At 36.4% G+C, this 7,358-nt stretch overlaps 1 pseudogene; it reads right to left on the reverse strand.

Annotated features, from left to right (window-relative positions):
- Positions 1-3,176: 3,176 nt before the first annotated feature.
- LOC102026074 lies at positions 3,177-3,816 on the reverse strand (annotated as a pseudogene).
- Positions 3,817-7,358: the final 3,542 nt, after the last annotated feature.

Below are 7,358 nucleotides of genomic sequence, written 5' to 3' on the forward strand. Positions count from 1 at the left end.
AACCCAATCCTGAAATGTGCAGTTTTCCCAACCTTACATTTTCCAGGAAACACCAACAAAAGCTCTGGCCTAGAATTTTCCCTCATTCCTACTTCCTTTTTTTTTGTGAAAATAGATTATATCTGTAAAAGAAATCTACATTAATAAAAGCATCTGCATAAGGAAGACAGCCACTCCTAAACAACTTTATTACCAAAAACTTTCAACCTGTATAACAGGACAGTCCTTATTTACTTTGCATTCTTATTGCTTCCTCCTGCAAATTATCTCCCCCGACCCCAAGATAGAGAAATGCTTGCCTTTCCCCTTTTTCATGTGATGGTTGAAAGGCAAAGTATGATTTCATGATGGAGACCACAACAAAGCAGTCCTGAGCAGGACTTAAATTAACCAATTGGCTTTTCATGTTCACTTGTGAGTCTGTCAAAGACTAAGGCTCCTTATCTGAAGATGGGTAATGGATTCATAGTAAGTAAAACTCTATGAGTCACTAATCCCTACTAAGGCCTGTAATGGTGGATGAAGCCAGAAAGCCTCAAAGGATAAGACAAGGTCACAGCCAAGAATACCTGGATTCAACCTCAGCTAGATAAAGACTATAGCCTCAGGCATCTCACCACTAGGTAGAATAACTTAATACCTTACTTGGAGAAGTCCTCCAATGGTTCCACCCTCCTTGAGTATTTCCCTTCCTTCTTCTGATAACCAAATAAATATGGGCCACCCAGAGACGATCTTGGTCTTAGCCCCAAGACAATCTTGAATTCTGTCAGAAGGTTTTAATCCTCCTGGAGCCCTGAAATCATTCCATTTGCCTCCTTTATTTAGCCTTCACCATACACTCGTTTGGGAGATTGTGGACCTGATCATCCTGCAATAACTAAGGGATATTATTAACTTGACAATTTCACCCATAGCTTTCATAACCCCCCATCCTTGCTTCTCTTTGTTCCCCCTTTGCTCTCTGAGGATGGGCTGGGACAACTTGCTTTAGTGTCGTCTCACAAACAGTAAGGGGACATAATGCCAATTTTGTCATAAAGGCACATTATAGTGTGTACATAATACCCACATCTATTCTTTAGAATATTTCTATTCATGAATTATTAATTTTAATTTTATAAGTTTTATTGTATTAAACAATGAGTACTTAACAGGAAAAATATCCAAAAAAGTATTACTGTTTTCTCCATGATCTGAATCAAGAAAGTCTGCATTCCTTGTGTCCACATGGATCAATTCTTGCTTCATTTCACTGTCACAGGAACTTTGGCTCACATGGTCAACATCAAAGTCTTGTCATCTTCATCATCCATGCATGAGTGAACTGATGATTCAGTTTGACCTCCTACAAAATTCGCAAATCTGGTTTTTCATGTGCCATTTTACTAAATTTGGCTACTTCTACCAGGAAAAGTGAAAGAAACCTTTTTAAAAATACAAATCTTAAATGCACAGAAATTTAGCAATGAACATTTTATGGGTAAAACGCACCTGTTCCTTTTTGGATCTCCTGTACACACCTTGCCATTTGTCTGCCACGTGGATGAATGCACAGATGGGGTTTTTTTCTTTCACCAGGTGCAGCTACTGTGAGTCACACACATTCCATTATGGTAACATGTTTACATAGCAAAAGAATGGTGTGGGTGTATTTTACCCTAATACTGCTCAGGCAAACATATAGAAAACTTGTTAGGCAGAGCAAACATGTGTGTAAAAATCATGGTTTGATACTTTTGCACATGCACACACACCTTGCCTTTCATCTTACTAAGTGGGTAAACAAAAAGATTGCTCCCTGTATCCTGCAGGTGCCAGTACTGGAAAACATAGACAGCTACTGTTACGCTAAAGTACCAATTTATAGTAGAAAAGTATGGGATAGGTTGTTGTAGCTCAGCATTCTGCCCCTTTAAGATTACTTTGAAGTTGCCCTTTAGGCCACTCTGATAGGAGTTGCACCTCGACTGTCAGGTATGATGTTCCTGCCACTGTAGATGCTGTGGCTACCTCTAAAGAACGCCTCGGAAGTGGCCCCTAACATGGCAGAGGTCAAGGAGGAATCCAAACTCATTATCCCCAAGCCCCAAAAAGCTGTGGTTAACACAGCTAGCCCTCCTGAATATTCCCTAGTTTTAGCCCTGCTATTTCCCTGGATGCACAGCAACTGTCAGTCAAGAAGCCATGCTTTCTGATGTTCTTCTGAACTGCTACCATGATAGCTGAGACTGTCCTGGCTACCCCACACTCACTGCAGGAGATGTCTACCTGTCAGTGGACTTGAAGTTGAACTAAGTGGTAGAATTTAATTTAGACCAGTCCCTAGGCTTGAAACAGAAGGCTGGAGTTCAGACCGATTTGGACCCATCAACAAGCTGGAATTTGAACCAATCACAAGTCTGTTGCTGCTGTTCAAAGGGCACTTCCTCTCACACTCCTCAGGTTGGTTAAGGATGGCTCCTTCTTCTACGCTGACTACCCTGTGCTATAGCACAAGCTCTACTGAAATACAGCCCTATCTAAAGAAAGCCTTTCATAAATCTATTCATGATTTATGTCTTGGGTAATATGGGCTTGGACAGACTTTTATTTTTTACTTTAAATTTCTATACAACTAAGACGGCAATGTTTTAATGAAAAGTTAGAGAATCGAGTAAAAATTCATTATCACCTGTCTCAAAAATAAGATCAATGAATATTTAATAGGAATAACAATACAGTAACAAAAGCAAAATGTGTATATTGCCCAAACTAAATTAACTCTTTTCTTTGAAACCAGCATGTACAACACGATGAATATTTCATCTCAGCAATTATTACCTTATCAGTTTAACACTTTTCAAACATCAAAGAAGGCACTTCTCTATTCATACCGATTTCTAAAGTATGCATATGCTGATCTGTAAATAGTATAGCTTCCATGTTTGGTATCTAACCACCTAATGTATATATTTTGAATTAATCTATGTGACTTTGTATCTCCTTCATAAATAATAATAATATATTTGGCAGATATCTTCAAAAAAGAACTGTGAATTAACATAATATAATCTTGGTAATGTGAAAAAAAGAGTCCTAAATACCTATTTTTTCAAGTATTAATGTTAGGGGAAAAAACTACAATTATCATCAGCTGCATTTCCTAAAAATTCAGTGGAGATAACCTCTGGAAATCACAGCCCACATTTGCATACAGTTCTGACCCTCTTACTGGCAGGGCTGTGTTCAATAAAATCTTAAGGTGTAACTCCAGAATCTTCATTTGGTAATCAAAATGCAGTTCTTCCCAGTGTAATGGTTCTTGTGGAAAATAATGCTATTTGGGGAAGATGGGTTTTGAGGTTATAGAAGGAAACATTGAATATCTGAAGGTTTATGTCACAGCCATGACTCTCAGAATGAGACACATTTCCACATTAAACTGTGTCCAATATAAATTCATCAGATTCATAGTCCAGATCAAAGAGATAAGTGATTCCTTTGTTGTCATGTAATTGCCCCATCTTTCAGATGCTTCACTTGTGATCACCTCGCCAACATATTTCATGACAAAACTCATTCTTTCACAAGGGGTTTTATAGCTCAGCCACAGCCATTGCTAGTTCAGAAGACGCAAAATGAATATTGTTTTGTACAATCCTATTTGAACAGTCAGGTCCACATCAGCACCTTGATTCTAACTTGTTGGTTCTTATTATAAGCCAAGACAACTCCAACTTCAGCAGGACATTTTCCAGAGAAGCAATCTATGTATGAACAACCAAAGATAATTTCATTGACTAAGCTGATACCAGGAGCTTGTTTGTGTTCATTAATGTATTAGATGTCTATAGTTAGGTCCTCTAAATTAACAGTATTGTTAACATGTTCACTGGAAGAAAAATAGCCTCTTTAATAAGTGGTGCTAGAAAAACTGGCTTTCCACATGCTGAAGACTAAAATTAGACCAATGTCTATCACCAAGCACTAAACTAAAGTCAAAATGGATGAAAGATCTAAATATTAAAGCAGAAACACTAAATCTATTGGAGGAGAAAGTAGGCAGAAATCTTGAAAATATAGGGGTAGGTGGAGAGTTCATGAACAAAAACCAAAGTGCACCAGAAACACTTCAAAGAATCAACAACTGGGATCTCATCTTATTGAAAAGATTTTGCACATCAAAAGAAATCACCAACAGAGTAAAAAGAAAACCCACAAATTGGGAAACAAATTTTGCCAACTGTCCCTCAGTTGGCAAAAGGACTTTTGTCCTTTTGTCAAAGGACTTTTATCTAGAACCTATAAAGAATTAAAAAAATCAGACCCCCAAAATTCAAAGACCCAATTTAAAAATGGGCATCTGAGATAAATACATACTTCTCAGGTGAAGAAATATTAATGGCAAATAAATATATGAAGAGATGTTCAACATCACTGGTGATTGGAGAAATACAAAGTAAACAACAATGAGATTCCATCTCACCCCAGAAAGAATGGCCATCATCAAGAAGTCAACCAATAGCAAATATTAATTCATTTCTTTATCAGTGCTGTCCTGATACTGTTCTAAGTGTTACACATTGGAAAATGTGTTTGCTGTTTAGCATTTTACAGCTCTACAAATTCTGAATTCTCAATTTTGCAACACACGTGGTTCCAGTGTTTTTTGACTAATAGGAACCTGAACTGCTAGTGATAATTACCAGCATAATAATAAATGCTGAGTCTCAATTTTGGCTTCCCATGTAACACCCCAATAGTGGAGAGAACACATCCATGTTTCACGAAAAGGCAGGTATGGAAATAGTTGGTCTGAAAACCCCCTGAGACTAAAGCAAACAGAATATTTATGCAGATGCATTTGATTTCAAGTTGGTTTGTAAAGCGGGTTTGGTACTTAACTCAGAAGATTCACAGCTCTCAGAGTTCTTTATTGATATTTTCACCATCTACTGTCTTTAATCATGGCCACAAAGAAACTGTAGCACCTCCAAGTACTTAAAATTTGTTTTTTATTCCTTGTCATTTTAATGGGACCAAAAATTTAAAAGAAAAACAAATGTGAATACCTGTAAAAAGTTAGCTTCTAGTGCAAAAATCTCCACCATAACCTGTGAGAAAACTAAGGTTTTTAATAATGACTCATCAGTGGAATGAAATCTGAGACAACAAAATACTCCAATTTAATGTTTCTTTACTGTTGGAAAAACAGACTGTTATACTGTACACACTAATGTGAAAATAAAAACATCTGTGGGACCTTGGAGAATTGCAATGGATCCTTAGCAGTTCTTGGTCTATGCTTTTGAAAATGACTAGATTGAGGTTTAACAACAACAAATTCCAAGGAGATGAGATCTCTTTTGTAATTTGCCTCTTGTTGGAAGAGGAAAGATGTAAACCAGTGGCCCTTGTACCAGCACCATTAGCATCCCCTCTGTACTTGCAAGAAATGAGAGTTCTGGGGCCCCGTTCATCACAGATCTGCTGAACTGGAGACTCCCAACTGGAGCTGAAAAGGCAGTTCATGCTTTAACAAGCCTTCCAGGTGACTATGCTACATACTAATATCTGAGAACTACTGGCTTAGGCAAGTGTTCCAATACTGTTATCCAACATACATTTGGAAAGTGCTTTACATAGCATTCCCCTTTAGAAAGTCATGCTATACATTCAGTGCATAGTAAAGGCTCTAAGTAGACCTGCAGTAAAGGAAACTGATGAAAGCAAAGAAATTCCAGACATAAGCAGGGGCTTGACAGCACTCCCAGAGCAGCTTGTTTCTTTCCAGGAGATATAACTGCAGTGTGCAGAGGCCAAATCTGTTTTTCTTTTAAGCAGAACCTCTAAAATTCTTTCAATATTCATTTGTACTCTGTTTTTGCCTTGCTGTGCAGCTATTGGTCTTTATGTAGGGCACATCTGCCTGCCTTTAATAGGATATGGTAAACTGCTCTGGTCCTAAGAAGACCCACATGATTTGGCAACCATTCCCTGTGGGAGGGCTTGATTTTCATCCTCTGTTTTCCATAAAGGAAAAGCAGGGGTATGAGTCCAACTAGAAACAAGTTGCAAAGACTCAGAAGCTGGCACAGATGGCGTTCATTAGAAATATTCTAAAAGGGCCAAAGGAAGCCAAGAGTGGAACATTCTCTTGTTTTTTTTCTTTTTCTTTGTATAATTCCTTTCTGTTGTACATCAGATTCACTATTTGGCTTTTAAACATCTGTTTGAAATTAAGAAAATAATTTAAGGTGGAAGATTCTAATAATTAAACTATGTGTTCTAAACAAACAAGCGAAAAAACACACATACTTCCTTAAACTCCAGACTTAGAACCTCAGTCTCAAATTGAACTTGAAGAAGTCAGCAAGCCTGGCTACATTATCATACCATAATTGTGCTCTATTAAGCAAACAATTCTGCTTTCCATTCTCAGAAAATGTTTGAATCATTGATGACCACTGACCTAATTATTACCTCCATTATAATTCTTATTTTCTCTTTGCACCAAATTTCTTTTTTAATTTACTCTATACTTTTTATTGTGTGTTTTACTGTGTTGCTTTAAATTTTCTAAAACAATCCAAAATAAAACATTAATTAACATTCTCCCTAATGTTTATCGATTAATTACAAAAAAAAAACCCTAATAATTTTACAATGGAGAAACCTGGAAGATACCACCTTAATCATGTGAGCCATATGGTATGATCTGATATGCTGAGAAAAATAAAACTCCTTCTGTGGTATTCTTAGCAAAAATTAATAACCTAAACTTAATCAGGAGAAAAAAATCAGATAAACCCAATCACAGGAAAATCCTACAAATTAATACTCCAGTAACTGTCAAAATTATCAGTGTCATTAATTTAAAAAGAGAAACTTTTCTAAGTTACAGGAGTATAAGAACGTATTTTCTGGTCTAAGATATTAGCATGAAGAAAATCTGGGTGAAAAATATAAGTAGTATTTGTATCAGTCTTCATCTTATTTATAAACCTAGAATTATTTCAAATAAAGAGTTTAAAATGTTACTTTAAAATAGTATCCTTAATAATATTTCAGTATTCTTTGAGTTATATAATTCCTGATCAAGCTCTTCAATACATACAAATCATGATTTTTTTCTGAATTATTTTCACACACAAAAAGAAGGAAAGAAAGAAAGACCAGCATGATAGATGGCCATTTTTAAAGTCAATGAGTAATAAGCACAGTGGCCCATAGGCCAGAAAAGAATTCTATAGTAAAACATAGTGTATATTTTACTTTCTTCACATGTTATTACAGAAGATATAAATTTTAAGTGACTATCAATGACAATATCAAAGAGACAAGAAGTCACAAAAAAGCTAACATGTACCCTGGAG

This window comes from Chinchilla lanigera, unplaced genomic scaffold, assembly GCF_000276665.1.
Source record: "Chinchilla lanigera isolate Chin_1 unplaced genomic scaffold, ChiLan1.0 scaffold00005, whole genome shotgun sequence".
In the NCBI taxonomy this organism is placed as follows: domain Eukaryota; kingdom Metazoa; phylum Chordata; class Mammalia; order Rodentia; family Chinchillidae; genus Chinchilla; species Chinchilla lanigera.